A 17,396-nucleotide genomic window follows, 5' to 3' on the forward strand; every position below is an offset into this window, starting at 1 on the left:
TAGACGGTATGATCAAATCTGGATCATTTAAAGAGCATTTATTTATAAGGAAAACTAGTTTAAACGGTGTGGCCAAAAAAATAAAATAAAGGAAAGGTGGGCTTATTAGAGGACCACAAGTGATAGCGGCAATAGGGTTTTCATCATCTCTAGGTTTGAGGGGACAAAAGGAGGCAGATGTTGCCAGAACTGAAAGGACAGAGTCATGTAGAATAGGCAAATTTGACAGCAGCATTGGCCTTCCAACAATGAAATGACCCATCCATCTTGGGTCAGAGAATAAATATCCAACATTACTCTTCTCCCTTCCTCAGATCTTCTGTGGCACTCCTTTGGCTAAATCCAACAGAAAGCCAGAGGGCAAGGCACCCTGTTGGTGTATTCCACACAAGTGAGCCTTCCAGGGCAGAAAGCCAGGTGGAAAGAGCAGAGATCTGAAAGGACAAGCAGAAAATACCTATTGCAGAGGGGTTCACAGATTTCTATGTGTCAGAGATTGAGATCCTTGGAAACAGACTCTGAGACAGAGTCACATGCAAAAGATTTATTAAGGAATACTCTCAGGGTTTATACCTGTAAGGAATGGAGGAGGAAGACCTGGGAAACAGGGAGAGGCTGACTCACAATGCATTTGCAATTCGAGCCCTCAGCCTATTCTGTGAGGGGCTTTGGAATTGGGATGGTCCTTTAGAGGGGTCTCCAAATTGAGGCCTTCGGGACACCCCTTTGCCCTCATCAGCCAGTCAGGGTACAGCCTTGGGCTAGGCCTGGGCAGTGTCTGTGACCAGAGAGTGAACCTGGAAGGTGGGTGAAGGGCTCTGAGTGGAGCACTGCCATGTCCACTACACTGTGTGAGAGTGAAGGCAACTGGCCGGTCAGATGGCCAAGGACAAGTGAAGCACCAAATACAGAAATGGTAAGATACATAGCTGGGTTGGCAAGAAGGGTTAAAAAGAGTGAAATCAGGGGATCCCTGGGTGGCGCAGCGGTTTGGCGCCTGCCTTTGGCCCAGGGCGTGATCCTGGAGACCCGGGATCGAATCCCATGTCGGGCTCCTGGTGCATGGAGCCTGCTCCTCCCTCTGCCTGTGTCTCTGCCTCTCTCTCTCTTTCTGTGACTATCATAAATAAATTAAAAAAAAAAAAAAAGAGTGAAATCAGATGCTCAAAGGCATTTGAAAAAATTCAAGTTCTATTACTAGAAAATATCTAAATAAAAATAAAGCTTTTAATAACATAAAAATACTGTAGTTACCTCTTAAACATGGCAAATACCCTTATATATCAACCCAAGAGCCGAAATCATGCTTCATAGGAAACACCAACCTCCTTCCCATGAAGGTCATCATGCTTATTTTCCATTGCTCTGGAGATAGTGGCTATTGCACTACAAGAAAAGAAATACAATGTATAAAATAGGAAAGGAGGAATACAATTTTGGTTTAAACTGTAAAGATAAAGAATTGTTCACCTTCCAAATTAGCAGAGACAAGTTTGATAACACACTTGATTGGTCATAGAGTGAAGAAAAAGGCATCCAGCCATAGTGGTAGTGGGATAGTGAATGGCTGTGCTCTCTGGGAGACAAGCTGGTAATAGTCATTAAAATTAAACACTGGCATGTTCTTTCAGTAGTGATTCCACTTCTAGAAATTGATGTCATGGTTGTATTCGCACATGCAGGCAAGAAAAAAAATGCAAGGATATTAACCTCAGCTTGGTGTATAATAGCAAAGGAAACAACTGAAATGTTAGATTCTAACCATGAGATGAAATGTAACTTATACTTATTTATTTATTTTAAAATATTTTATTTTATTTTTTAAAGATTTGATTTATTCACGAGAGGCACAGAGAGAGAGGCAGAGACACAGGCAGAGGGAGAAGCAGGCTCCCTGCGGGGAGCCCAGGGCAGGACTCCATCCCAGGACCCCAGGATCACGCCCTGAGGGGAAGGCACATACTCAACCACTCAGCCACCCAGGCACCCCTAAAATATTTTATTTAAGAAATTTCTACACCCAATGTGGAGCTTGACTCACAACCCCTGAGACCAAGAGTCTCATGCTCTGTAACTCAGCCAGCCAGGTGCCCCAGTAAGTAACTTTTTAAATGAATGCAAATTTGTTTATATTAGTATGAAGTGATTGTCAAGGTATGCTGTTGAGACAAAAGAATCAAGAAGCAGAAAAATGGGGCAGCCCGGGTGGCCAAGCGGTTCAGCGCCGCCTTCGGCCCACACCGTGATCCTGGGGTCCCGGCATCGAGTCCCACGTCAGATTCCCTGCAGGGAGCCTGCTTCTCTCTCTGCCACCTCCCCCCTACCCTCGCTCTCTGTCTCTCAGGAATAAATAAATCAAACCTTTAAAAAAAAACTTTCTTTTGATGCCTTGTCAAAGTTTAAGAGAGCCAAGAGAAGGTTATGAGATCAAACAATCTCTAAGAGGCCACTTTTTGGTTACTAGAACACAGGGTTTTTTTGCCATAGCAGATCATGCAGCTATGCCTGTGTGATTAGGATCTAGTTTTAATAGCATGTATTATGGGCTTGGGGGAGGGGACCTCTATAGACCATTGTTTCCACTACCTAACTTCTTCCAGAAAGAATGGCTCTAAGCGTTGGTTGCTGCCTTCTGTAGTCATTCACCAGAATTCAAATAGCTTCATGAAGCAGGTCAAGTTATGCAGGTGCCTGGCCGTATACTTTGTAGCTGATTCATTCTGGCAGGCACCTCAGGAAATTATGCTGTTCGGAATCAAATGTTCCACAGGAACAGGACTGGACTTTTTTTGTGGCAAAATTGATGATACCTGCTCTGAAAAATTTCCAGGTCGAGCTTAGGTACGTCAGCTCTGCCCAGGCACCAGTGCCAGGAAGATGAGTCCCATGCAATTCTGCAGATTTATGTGTTTCTTCAGAGGCCTCACCCAGGTCCTGGAATGGAGGCAAAGATGTTTCTTGAAGAAAAATTCTGGCCTTGGCTCAGGTGTTCTGCAGTCCACCTTCTTTCTCTCTGAGCAGAAAGTTTGGGGAGGTGTTCTCAACTTGCTTAATAGAGTAACAACCTTGCCACCTGCTTGCTTGACATCCAAGATTTATGTATCCTCTATCCTCTATCAGTCAGTAGCATAAAATCTGAATGCTATAATCTAGGTGGAGAATAACCTCAAACTATAATTATTTAACCCTTTTCAAAAACTTAGCAGAGATAAGTGACAATTACCAAGATTATTTAAGGGACTTGTTCTCCATCCACTTTTTGGCTACTTAAGATCTGTCCTTGTACCACATTAGATTACTGTAAAACTATGTATTAAATTTTATTATTTATTTATTTATTATATTTATGATAGTCACAGAGAGAGAGAGGCAGAGACACAGGCAGAGGGAGAAGCAGGCTCCATGCACCGGGAGCCCGATGTGGGACTCGATCCCGGGTCTCCAGGATCGCGCCCTGGGCCAAAGGCAGGCGCCAAACCGCTGCACCAACCAGGGATCCCTAAAACTATGTATTTAGGCAACATTTACTTAGTCCTATCTGGAACCCCCATTACTGAGTATCTTTTTTTTTTTTTTAAGATTTTATTTATTTGTTCCAGAGAGAGAGAGAGAGAGAGCCAGGGGAGGAGCAAAGGGAGAGGGACAAGCAGACTCCTTGCTGAGCTTGATCCCAAGACTCTGAGATCATGACCTGAGCTGAAACCAAGAGTCAGATGCTTAACTGCCTTGAGCCACCCACCTGCCCTCTGAGTTTATCTCTTAGAGAGTGCAAGGACCAGATTTGCTATAAAACTATTGTTACTGACTAACATAGCTTACCATTTTTTTCCTTACGTGGGGTATCACATGATGGGTTTATTTTATCTTAGGAGTCAGTACTAGAGGAAAAATCCCTCTGAAAAACTGGTTTCCTCATTTCCCATTCTAAGAGCAATACATTGTATTACTTTTCCTTTTCTGGTTGGCAAAAATAGAATTAATAATCATGCACAGTTTCCATGCTAGCCTCTGGGGCTAGAGTATATGCTTCCTTTTTGTTTTCATGGTTTTGGAATTATATTTCTAACCCAATAAATGTGTTATTTATTTATCTCTTATTGAAAGCTACTGTATGGCCTAAATTTGTTTTTAGAAAAAGTAAGCCTATTAATTTATACTAGCATAAAGTACTCCCATAAAAATAACACTAGGCTCATTAAAAAAAATAAATAATAACTACCAAAAATCCCTCAACAACAACAACAGACTGTACCCAGGGAAGGAACAGGATTTTAAAAATTTAAAAAGTCTGATAAAGAAAGAGGACAAATACTCATTATTTGTTTTGTTTTTAATTCATTAATTCTTGAATTCATTCATAATAGTTAAATATTAAATAAATTTGTTGATTCTCTAAATGCAGTAGTAAATATTGGTTATGCCAAATTCCATGTTGGAGGCTGGTATCTACATCCTTTTGAGAGATCCCAGGAAAGCAAAAGAGTGGGGGAAAGGATGGGAGTGGGGAGGGTCTCAGTTGTCCTTGTTCATTAAATATGCATGCTCCACAATTTAAGCTTCCCTGGGCGGGTCAGTCCTGACTCCTGCCTTCCTGGCCTGGTTAAGCATGATGTAAACTCTGTGAGGGCAAGGATTTTATTTTATTTTTTAAGATTTTATTTATTTATTCATGAGACACACACACACACACACACACACACACACACACACACACAGAGAGAGAGGCAGAGACACAGGCAGAGGGAGAAGCAGGCTCCATGCAGGGAGCCCAACATGGGACTCGATCCCAAGTCCCGAGGATCACGACCTGGGCCGAAGGCAGCACTAAATCACTGAGCCACCCGGGCTGCCCAAGATTTTATTTCTTTATTTGAGAGAGAGTGAGCAAGAGAGAGAGAAAGAGCAGGGGGAAAGGCAGAGGGAGAGCGAGAAGCAGACTTCCTGCTGAGCAGGAGCCCGAGGTGGGACTTGATCCTGGTACTCTAGCATCATGACTTGAGCTGAGGACAGACACTTAACTGACTGAGCCATCAGGTGCCCCTTCCCCTAATTTTTTTGTAATATGAACATTATCTTGGGTCCTTTGAAACTTTATTATAAAAACATCACACCATCCATTTAAAAAACATCATGACATTTGAGAATCAGTCTAATTCAATGGCTTTCAAATTTCAGTGTGTATCAAAATCAGCAGCAGGGATGGTTAAAACTCAGGTTGCTGGGACCCACTTCCAGTTTCTGGTTCACTAGGTCTGGGGTGGGGCTCAAGAATTTGCATTTCTAACAAGTCCCATAAGATGCTGATGCGGCTTGTTCAGGGATCACACTTTGAGAACTACAGCTTTAAAACCAGCTTTTCTTTTTTCTTTTTAAGATTGTATTTATTTATTTATTTGACAGAGAGAGAGAAAGAGAGAGAGAGTGTGCACACAAGCAGGGGGAGGGGCAGAGGGAGAGGCAGGCCCCCCATTGAGCAGGGAGCCAGATGCTGGGCTCCATCCCAGGACCCTGGGATTGGGATCATGACCTGAGCTGAAGGCAGATGCTTAACCAACTGAGCCACCGAGGTGCCCCTAAAACCAGCTTTTCTTACCCAACCGTCTCCCTATTGTGACCCTTTGGTGGCTTTGGTTCTGAACACTGTTGGCAAATGTGCAGAATGGTCTCAGGAAGGTGAGGCTGACTAATCTGGTGACTGTGACCTGCATTATCTGCAGCTGGTGGCCGATTGCAAAATGGAGCAATTAAGCATTAAGACATAAATCACAGGAAATTAATATGAAGCACCACTGAGTATAAAACCCATAAAATTGCTAGCATTCCTCTGTTTTGGTCATACACGTGCATCCTGCTTTGCTCTGCTGTTTTCCCGAACATGGATGAGGCCACACCCAGAACAAACCAAAAACTGTCTCTGCTATCAGAATGATCAGGTCAGAGGCAGGCAAGACAACAGAAGCAAATTCAATGAAATAAGATTCTGGTGCGGAAGATAAAGAAAAAAATGCCATTACATTCATTTAATTTTATAAATATCCATACTCAATCTGTATCTATGGCAGAGTAGAAATCAGAAATTTTGTTGCCTCCAAAAAGTGGCTTCATTTTGTCTAAATAATTTCTCTGATTTTTTCTGAGTTAGAACTTCATATTAACTATTTCATATGGATTAATTACTGATTTTGATGATGTGACTTCTTAGACTAAAAATCTGAAGCATAAAAAAAATCTGAAGCATACTATAAAATAAATATGAATTTGAAGTGTCGGCTGAAGTTTCACAATACTGATTAATGATTCATTTAACTTCTTATATACCATTATTAAAAAAATAAAAGTTGATTAGCATCAAGTATATGAGTTGATATATAATGTCTAGAAAATCTGGTAGGATTGATTTGAAAAAATTAGTTTGAAAACTTTTTCTATTATATCCCTTCTATGAGGTCAAAAAGTCACTTTTCGTATCACAGACTTCTCCAAATAGGTACTTATTCTCTGATGTTTTCTTTGACTAATCAGAACAAGATGACAGGTGTTGTTGTTTTTTTTTTAAACTCATCCTACTAAACTCTGAGTGCTATTTACCTAAATCTGTTCCGTCTACAATTCATAATGATTGCATCAATGCACATACTTTAGGATGGAATTGATTTAAATGAAATTTATTTAAATTTAAATTACTACCCAGGAAGATGGAATGTAATAAGTTTGACTACACCTTCCTATCTCTTATCTGATTTAACCACAATATGATTCTCAACTCATAAATAGGTATAGTTTCATTTTTAGAAGACCTACATTTCAAGTGGTGATTGATTTTGATAATTTCTCAAACTATTTTTGCTGTCTAATCAGAAGAGCGAAGCATTTGAAACAAATCAATGTGAATTAATTGAGAAAGCTAAACACCTCTGAGTTAACAGGTTTCTTGTGATTTTGTTTGGTAGACTTTACAATATGTCTACACACCAACCAATATGTCAACATACCAACCAAAACAAAAATCAGTGTACACATACGTAAATGTTTTGATTAAAACAAAGCGTGTGGAAATTTTTCTAAAGACAGAAACGTTGAAATTCACATTACCTGGAGAACAAATCTTTCACCCTCATCCCCTGACTTTTGGGCACTGGGTACAGCATAGGGAGTTATATAAACTCATACTTGCAATCACCCTTTTGCAGAAGTTCACGTTGAAGATGAGGGATATTTTGTAGCAGAATCTAATCTTGCTTAAGGAAAAAGAAACAAAAAAGGCTGCAATTTCAGCCTATGGGCCTGGTATGCACACAGGATAATGAGCTCGGTAAGTTTATTTTTTTTTATTTTTATTTATTTATTTATTTATTTATTTTTTGAGCTCGGTAAGTTTAGAAGCTTGGGTCTGACTCAACAAATAGATGCCAGTGTGGCTCAGCACTAAGTTGCCATGCCATCTCCCCCATGCAGCTGGGTCTCTGTACTCATCCTCATGTGCACAGAGGGCTAGTTTGTTCTCTTAATATACTTCACTAGAAGTACACTACCTTTGAAAATTATTGTTTTTCCTTAGAAGTTAGTATGTGTGATTTTATTTTATTTATGTGTTTTCATTTTAATACTTACCTCCAGGATGCTCAAGAAGAATGAAAATATATCTGTAGGTTATACTGAGAGAAAGACTTAATCTGGGAATTCCAAGACAGATCTTGGAATACTGAAGCTCATGTTGGACTGTCTTGGACTATTTCAGATATATAATTCCCATACACTGATTGAATTTGAGAGATTTGGGATCCCTGGGTGGCGCAGCGGTTTGGCGCCTGCCTTTGGCCCAGGGCGTGATCCCGGAGACCCGGGATCGAATCCCACATCGGGCTCCCGGTGCATGGAGCCTGCTTCTCCCTCTGCCTGTGTCTCTGCCTCCCTCTCTCTCTCTCTGTAACTATCATAAAAAAAAAAAAAAAAAAAAAAAAAAGAATTTGAGAGATTTTAACGTTTTCCTAGCAAGACATTTATAAGCCATGTCTCAGGGTGAGTTAATTTTGCAGAACAAAGGCCGCCTGTAACGACAGCTAACATTAAATGCTTGATGAGTATTCATGCACAATAGGTCCTTACAACTACCCTATGAGGTTGATTTTCATTTATCAGAGGAAGAAGCTGAGGCACAGAAGGGCTAAGTCACTTTTCTTTGTCGCCCCACTAGAAAGCAGTAGAGCTGGATTAGGCCTTTCTCAGTCTGGTCCAAGAGCCTACACACTGTGATGTGTGTGATTGTGAGATACTTTGAAAAAAGAGAAGCTCATCAGAGTTGAGGCAAGTTCTGCTCAGAGTGGCAGATGGTTTTATCCTTGAGGAGGAGTGGCTTTTTGGTTCTTTTTCAAAGTGGGTCAACTGTCTTAGGAAGGACAGTGGGCCTTGGCCTGGGCCCTGCTGAAGGAGATAGAGATACTCAGCCAGACTATAATTTGGGTGCCTCATCTCAGGAAAGCCAGAACCTCCCAGAGCTGGGCAACAAAACTAGCGAGGACATGGAACAGCTTCTACATGAAGCAAGAATTAGAAACTCAAGACATGTCCCCTTCATGTCCTCAATCCTGTCTGAGTCAGCAAAAGATAAGAAAAGAATTACTATTGTAGAAGCTGGGAGTTCTAGGGTTTTCTATCTTCCTTTCCTTTTTATAGTTTTAAAGATTTATTTGTTTGAGAGAGAGCAAGATCAGAGAGAGAGGGAGAGTCTCAAGCAGACCCTGTGCCCAGTGCAGAGCCCAGTCTCAAGACCCTGAGGTCATGACGTCAGCCAAAACTAAGAGTCGGATGCTTAACTGACCGAGTCACCCAGATACCTCTTCAGGTTTTCTTGACAACTCCTTTAACAAGCTATATGGAGGGCACCTGAGTGGCTCAGTTATTTGAGCATCTGCTCAGGTCATGATCCTGGGGTTCTAGGATTGAGTCCCATATCAGGCTCCCCACTAAGCTTCTCCCTTTCTGGCTCCCCCTCTGCCACACCCCAACTCGTGCTTTCTCTCTTAAATAAATAAATAAATAAATAAATAAATAAATAAATAAATAAAATACTTTTTTAAGAAAGCTATATGGATTTACACAAGCCTCTTAACATTGCTGGTCTCACTTTCCTTACCAATAAGATGGATTCTGGGTTTCCAGGGAAGTTTCCGTGCCAAGGGAGCATAAGGTCGAGTTAGGAGCCTTTGTAACACAGTTCCTATTTAATTTCTCTGTGCCTAGATTCTTCACCTATAGAACAGGGATATTAGTTTCTATTTCACAGGGTTGGTGGGGGTAACAATGGGTTAGTACACATAAATGCTGTGCTTGGCACTTAGTAAGCTCTCAATAAATGTTAGCTATCAACTATGAGTATCTAGTACAGTATCAGCTTCCAACTTCATAGAACTGAGAATATTCAGAGATGTCATCATCTTGGATTCCTTTTCTTGCTCTTTCCTAGCTCCAGAGGCTCAAGAAATCAGACTCCTTTTGCAACCCCATTCTGTCCCCACTCCTGTCCAAGCAGGGATTCCACCCAACTCTCAGCTATTGTCTAGGCAGTAGTGCAAGCATGTGGAGGCGTGAGTTGGAGCAAGAGAAGGAAGAAGTGGTGTTAAGGCCAGATGGCGGGTGTTAGCACAACTTGGGTCTAAATTGGGAACCACTTACACGCTAATCTGTCTGAAGCTTGATTCCCTTATGCAAAGTCAATGTTGATCATGAGTTTGGGCAGCTGGAGGTGTCACTCTGTCAGGTGGGTTCCACTCTCTCCTGTGCTGCCACCTGTCTCACTCCTATGTGTCTGCATTCCGCTATTCTCCATTTCCCATCCACACTGGTCATCACCACTACCTACATGTCATAATGTCAAGGGAGGTGTCCCCATGTCACAGCAGAAAGTGCCTGTCTCTGCTCAGGAGAGGAGCTTCATGAGTCCAAGCATTGTCAGAGCTGGACTCATCTTCTTGAAAAGAGTGAATGAAATGAGATCATTAAAGTTGAGGGTTTGTTTTTTTTTTTTAACCAAAATCCAATGTTTAAAGCCCACTATGAAAAACAAACACAAATCCTATGGGGTTTTCTTTAAGGTATGCTCAAGCTTAAACATGTCATTATAGACAAAGACATATAATTTAAACTATGACGTACTCCTTAATTTAAAATATATGCTCCTTAACTTGGAGAATATATTTTTTCTTAAAACTTTGAATCTAGGAGTGAGAGGAACTTTTGAGACTATTCATTTCCATGTCAGCATTTTTTTTAGATTTGGGAAATGAGAGGAAATGAGGTAGAGACACTTGTCCTTGTTCACTGGGCTAATCAACAGAGCTGGGAAAAGAACAGAATATTCCATCAAGAATTATTTTCCTTATGTCACAGAGGACTCCTCCTCCCAAGTAATTATTGTTATTGCATTGCAGAGGGTTCTAGAATGGGAGGACAAATGAACCGAGTAGCAGCAACATCTCATGCAGAATGGTGGTTAAGAGCACGGTGCCTGGGGCCATAGCAACAGCTTGGAATCCTGTCTTCCCCACTTATTAGCAGTGTGATCTTGGGCAAGTTCTCTGTGAAGTCACAATTAAATATTGTGAAGTTATGACTTAACCTCTCTGCGTAGTCACAATTTATCTGATGGCACATGTTTCAGTGTGTTTGTGAAGTCTTTTGCTCTATATTAGGGACAGAGTCAGTATTAGATGCATGTAAATCCAGAACCATTTCCATATTTAAGTGTTTAATTATTGTTAAATATTTCTGAAAGGAAAAAAATTATTTCTGAAAGGCCCACAATGAGTATTTAGTACAGTTATAGTTTCTAGCCTTGCTAAATTGAGAATGTTTGGGCTGTCTATATCCTGGATCCTTTTCTAGGTCTTTCTCAATTTAAGAATCTTGAGAAATCAGGGGCACCTGGGTGGCTCAGTTGGTTAAGTGTCTGCCTTTGGCTCAGGTCATGATCCCAGGGTTCTGGGATAGAGCCCTGCATGGGGCTTCTGCTCAGGGGGGAGTCTGCTTCTCCCTTTCCTGCTCCCCCCTGCTTGTTCTTGCTTGCTCTCTCTCTCTTTCTGTCAAATTAATAAACAAAATCTTTTTAAAAATTAAAAAAAAAATTCATCATGAATCAGGGGCACCTGGGTGGCTTAGTGGGGTAAGCTTCTATTTGCCTTCAGCTCAGTTCATGATCTCGGGGTCCAGGGATGGAGTTCCGTAGCGGGCTCCCTGCTTAGAGGAGAGACTGCTTCTCCTCCTTCTGCCCCTCACCCCTGCTTATGTTCTCTATCTCTGAAATAAATAAATAAAATCTTTAAATAAATTCATGAATTGGCATCCTAACAAGTAGAGGAGGTCTCTTAGATGTTGTACAAAATGTAAGGTTTTTATAGGAAGGCGGAGGGCAAGAGAGTTACTAGCACAGAGAAAGGATTGTTCCAGGCAAGGTCAGTTTTCCTCTGTGGGAAAAGCAGGGAGTCTTACCACGCAGATTACTCCATCTATCCTTGGCAGATCGAGAGGGCCCCTGTGGCACACTCTTTGGTGATCAGTAAATTCCTAAGTGACTGGCTGGTTCAGACTGCAGTTCTGGGGGAAGTTGAAACTGCAATTAGACTTGGTATTAAGCCCTGGTTTGTGGATGTGGCCTAAGGGATACCATTTTGGGCCTGTTGTTTTCTTTTAACTGACTAACACCTGTAGCCTGGTTTATTTTAACTTCATCTTCTTTCATTTTATTTTATTACTGAAGTATAGTCTGTTCACATCACACAAGTTCAGGTGCACAATATAGTGATTTCAGCAAGTCTATGCATCATGCCATGCTCACCACCAGTGTAGCTACCATGTGCTGCAATATCACTGGCTACATTCCCTATGCTGTCCCTTTTGTCAGGGTGACTTATTCATTCTGTAACTGGAAGCTCCCCTTCACCTATTTTGCCCCTTCCTTCTCCCCCTTCTCTTTGGTAACCATCAGTTTGTTCTCTGTATTCACTATGCCTGTGACCTAGTTTAGAAAACGACATTCTAGATTATGTGTTCTTACTGATGGGTCTGTCATCACTTTTTCAGTTTTCCTCACAGTAGCATGAGATTAATGAGGTAACCATTGTACACTGTGATGTGAAAGAAACTCATATATATATAAGCTATTTATTGCCATGTTTATAGTCCTTAGAATGATCTGACGAAGTAGTATATTTAGATATCTAAATGATAATGGAGAGTTTGTGCTGGGTTTTTAATTTATTTGATTGATTTGTTGACTTTTAAGTTAATTTGGGTTTGTAATTGGACCATGAGTTTTTAATTCACGTGAAACCAAAAATTATATGTCTTCTCTTTGTTGACAAACTCTCTTTTCCATGTAATCCCGGTCTCTACTTTTTTTTTGCATTTATTTTTATTTCCATCTGGAAACTTGTCTGACTGGTCTTTGCTTCTGAAGATGTCAGGTTATGCATAAGTCTTGGCATTCTTTACTTGATGATGACACAAACGACTAGTTAAGTGTGAGGCAAATTCTTGTCAGATAACTTACTCACATAATTCCAGGGAACCACTTGTACATATTAGTCACTAACGTTTTTTTTTTTTTTTTAAATGACTACAAAAATTACTGAAATAGCAAAATGCTTTGTTCTTTTTCCTTTCTAAAGGTTTTCTTTTTCTTTTCTTTTTTTTTTTTTTTGCTTTCATTTTTCTGCTTCAGTCTTCATAGCTAGACTTCCTGTAGAAGTTAGAAAATAGGGATCCCTGGGTGGTGCAGCGGTTTGGCGCCTGCCTTTGGCCCAGGGCGCGATCCTGGAGACCCGGGATCGAATCCCACGTCAGGCTCCTGGTGCATGGAGCCTGCTTCTCCCTCTGCCTATGTCTCTGCCTCTCTCTCTCTCTGTGACTATCATAAATAATAAATAGAAAAAAAAAAAAGAAAGAAAGAAAATAATTTTTCTCTTGTTATTAGGTCCTTTTTGGCAGACGCTGGAGCTGAAATGTGGCCTGATTTATTTTTATTGTTTCTGAGTTTATTTATCAACATAATTAATATTATCAAAACTGTTCTTGGAACACGGCTTAATCCCTTAGCTTGTTTCTGATGCTCGGACGATTAGCTATGGAGAAATAAATGTTTAAAAGTTGAACTCCAGGCATAAGAGCAGCAGTAGCATTCCTTGACCTTCCTGTTTCTGCCCACATGTGTTTCCATGCACATCTGGCTGTAATACATCCGAATTAATCCTGTTCCTCCAGTCTGGAGAAAATTGAGATCCTCTTTTCAGAGCCTTTACAAATGAACTTCTTCCTACAAAGGAGCCACAAGAACCACCCACTGACACAGATTCCCCTTTCTAAGAAAAGGAAGTCACTGTTTTTAACATGGCACTCCTTAGGTAATCTTGGCCAGAATATTTTATTGAAATATTCAGTTTAACAATCTTGGGTTCTTTAGTAAAAATGAATTTCAGCAAATGCCGTTTTCATTCCCCTATGTCTCTTCTTTCTTTTTAAACCCACGCAACTCTTTGTGACCCCAAGGGGTTTTCAAGTTCCTTAGTGAGAATATTCTGCTTGTACCAAGATCCTGGGACCAACAGGACCTCAAGTGTTGAACGTCCTGTGAGAACTTAGGCTTCATTGACGACAGATTGTGCAGTAAATAGTGCAATAGCGGGTTGTTGCTGTTTTACCAAAAGGGGGCATTTTTTTTGTCTTTAAGAGTGTCTGATTTGGGGGCACCTGGGTGGCTCAGCAGTTGAGCGTCTGCCTTTGGCTCAGGGTGCGGCCCAAGGTCCTGGATCGAGTCCCATGTGGGGCTCACTGTGGGGAGCCTGCTTCTCCCTCTGCCTGTGTCTCTGCCTCTCTCTTTTTTTTTTTTTTTCTGCCTCTCTTTCTCTCTCTCTTTCTCGTGAATAAATAAAATCTTAAAAAAAAAAAAAAGTACCTGATTTTAAGTTGCTAAGAGACCACAGTTCAGGCCATAAAGGTTATTCTATTAATTTGGCTTTTTCCTTAACTTTCCTACATTTCGCTTATTTCATTGTCTGTCCTGCTATAAAAGTTACTGCTTTCTCTCCGCCTAACATCCTCTCTTTAACATTCTCCACTCTGGTTTCTTTCTTTCTTTCTTTCTTTCTTTCTTTCTTTCTTTCTTTCTTTCTTTCTTTCTTTCTTTCTTTCTCTTCTTTCTTGATTTTATTTTTTAAGATGTGGAACTCCATCCCTGAACTCCAGAATCACACCTGAGCCCAAAGCAGAGCCCAACTGCTGAGCCACCCAGGCCTCCCCCCACCCTGGTTTCTAAAGAAAACCTGGAAGAATCAGGGCAGAAGTCGGTGCAAAGAGCCTGCAGAAGAGGAACAAAGAGGAGGGCGAGGCTGGGGAGGGCGAGGCTAGGGAGGGCCGTCAGACCTGTCGGGTCTGCCTTGACTTGGCCATTGCAGCTTCCTTTGGCTTCTACTCACTTCAAGGCCATCCCCAGGCACTGCCTTACCAGGCAATTGGGTATCCTTCCATTGGCCACGGGGTGATTCTGCACCGCTGGCCTGGCATCATGGAAACCTGAGAAGCCCGCCTTGCAGAGACAGAACAGTCTTTATTACGGGGGAGCGGGGGGGGGGGGGGGGGGGGCAGAGGAGGAGGAAACTGCTGCTGCAGAAGGTGCCCTCTAGAAGGGAGCGCTTGTGAAACTCAGTCCCTAGGGAAACCAATCCTGCGGGGGTGTCATTTTCAGTTGTGCTGTCACCCGCATGACAATTTAAACAGTATGTTTCCCTGATCCCCTTGGCCTTGGTTTCCGCTCGTGCATAATGCACACTAGGTTCTGGGTGCTGTGGGGAGCAGAGATCCCATGGACACTGAGCTTGGAGAGCTGCAGGGTTCTCTAGTTTAAAGGAGTCAAGTGAAATCCAAGATACATATTTTTTAAATCATGTGTTCTTTTTTTATTTTTTTTTATTTATGATAGTCACACAGAGAAAGAGAGAGAGAGAGAGAGAGAGGCAGAGACACAGGCAGAGGGAGAAGCAGGCTCCATGCACCGGGAACCTGACATGGGATTCGATCCCGGGTCTCCAGGATCCCGCCCTGGGCCAAAGGCAGGCGCTAAACCGCTGCGCCACCCAGGGATCCCAAATCATGTGTTTTTATTGCTCAAACAATGTATCAACATTACAGATCAATTTGAATCATTATTATATATTTTGGTTGTAATAAAGAACACATCACTTCCCAACTCTCATTGAGTGGATGAGAACTGGGTGCTCCTTAGAATCTCCTGGGAACTTTTCAAATTTCAGTGGCCCACTGACTGAATCTATAGTGGTGTGGCCCAGGCATCTGGTTCTTGTTTTGTTTTGTTTTGTTTTTAGCTTACTTTAGAGAGAGAAAGCATAAGTGGGAAGGGCAGAGGGAGAGGGAGAGAGAATCTCCATGCTGAGCATGGAGCCTGATGCAGGACTCGATCTCCTGACCTTGAGATCACATCTGGAGCTGAAACCAAGAGTCAGTCGCTTAACTGACTGTGCCACTCAAGCACCAACCCCCCCCCCCCCCCAAAAGCATCTATATTTTTAATAAACTTCTCAGGGAAGTTGAGAACCACTGGTAGAAGGTAATATTGTTAAATAGCCTGTTTACTCTCTAGTCAGTTGAAGAAGTCATCTTTTCCTGGTCACATTTCCCTTTCTAGCTCTAAAACTAATCATTAGCCTCAATTTGCTGGTTACTGTTTCCATTCAAATATTTAAACTTCTATCACATTTGTATGTATGTTTGCAACTCCAAATAATACATAGTGTGGTGTTTATAAGTTTTAAGGACTTAGTATAAATGGAATTATGCCATATATATCTTTCCGAAACATTTTATTGTCAAGATGTATTGATATTATATGTGCAATTTTAGTTCATTTTCATTGATATATAGAAGCATTCCTAATGTTATATTAGGATAAGCAGAAAAAAGTTATTCTATTGAATAAGCAGAAACAAAATTTTTTTGAAGTGAGCGAGTGATTGTACCATTTTAAGAGAATTATTCATTTTGGGGGTATTTTCTCCCAATTTGTCTTCAAACACATGTTTTAGTAGTGATAATTTCCAGTATAACTCAATTTTGAGTTTTCTTTTTCCATTTAGTATCATATAATGAACTTCCTTTAATGTTTTTCATATGTCACAATGGTTATTTAAAAAAATTTTTTTTTAATTTATTTTTATTTATGATAGTCACACAGAGAGAGAGAGAGGCAGAGACACAGGCAGAGGGAGAAGCAGGCTCCATGCACCGGGAGCCCGATGTGGGATTCAATCCTGGGTCTCCAGGATTGCGCCCTGGGCCAAAGGCAGGCGCCAAACCGCTGCGCCACCCAGGGATCCCCATAATGGTTATTTAATTAGCTACATAATTTTCCTGTCTATCATAATTTACCTAACTATATCCTTAATTTTTATCCCTAAAACATTTTTGTGGGATGGAGCTGATAATGCTATGAGAAAGATTTGCAGATATATAGCTTTCTTGATTTGTTGAATTATTTCCCTAGAATAACTTTCCAGGAGTGGGATTATTGAATCAAAGTCTTTGAAAAATTTTATAATTTTTTAAAAGATTTTTAAAATTTATATATTCATGATAGAGAGAGAGAGAAAGAGAGAGAGAGAGGGAGAGAGAGAGAAGCAGAGACACAGGCAGAGGGAGAAACAGGCTCCATGCAGGGAGTCGGATGTGGGACTTGATCTCGGGTCCCCAGGATCACACCCTGGGCCAAAGGCCCAACCGCTAAGCCACCCAGGCATCCTTAATTTTTGACATATTTTATAATATTGTTTTCTAAACACACTTTTATCATCTCTGGGTTCATGCTGAATGATTTTGTTTCATAGAAGAATAGAACATTAGGAATGCTTCTTTTGGAGAAGCCATATTTTTGGCTCTAAACCTTTAGAAAAAATTGAACACTGACGAGTTCCCAGAATTGAATCTATGTAAGTAGACCAATACACAAAGCTAAATGGAATAGCAAATATACAAGAAACAGCAAATACATTGGATAGTCAATTCTAGATGTGATTTAACAATGATAATTGAAAATCCCATACTTATATTGCCCATCTCTTTCCTAAACTCCAGCCTCCTCATCTGTAAGATGAGGTTATGATAGAAATAATAGTAGCAATGAGTAGCACAACAACATTTTTTTCAGTGTTTATCACATGCTAGGCACTGTTCTAAACACTTTACATTTATATTTACTAGCTTTTAATTTGAATAACAACCCTATCATGTAGGCATGATTACTATTATCCCTATTTTATAGTTGAGGAACCAAAGGCACCACAGAGAGGTTAAATGACTCTTCTAGTGTCTTAAAGCTAGTACATGGCAGAGCCAGA

General features: G+C 40.9%; 1 long non-coding RNA gene across 1 annotated transcript; it reads right to left on the reverse strand.

The window, feature by feature from the left end:
* Nucleotides 1–447: 447 nt before the first annotated feature.
* Nucleotides 448–9,855, reverse strand: LOC144294892 (uncharacterized). The gene is made up of 5 exons (XR_013362263.1): nt 9,673–9,855; nt 2,811–3,065; nt 1,471–1,645; nt 1,255–1,386; nt 448–1,117 (listed from the first exon to the last, which is right to left on the reverse strand). It is a non-coding gene; the product is annotated as an uncharacterized LOC144294892 (long non-coding RNA).
* Nucleotides 9,856–17,396: the final 7,541 nt, after the last annotated feature.

The sequence above is a fragment of the Canis aureus genome, chromosome 2 (assembly GCF_053574225.1).
Source record: "Canis aureus isolate CA01 chromosome 2, VMU_Caureus_v.1.0, whole genome shotgun sequence".
In the NCBI taxonomy this organism is placed as follows: domain Eukaryota; kingdom Metazoa; phylum Chordata; class Mammalia; order Carnivora; family Canidae; genus Canis; species Canis aureus.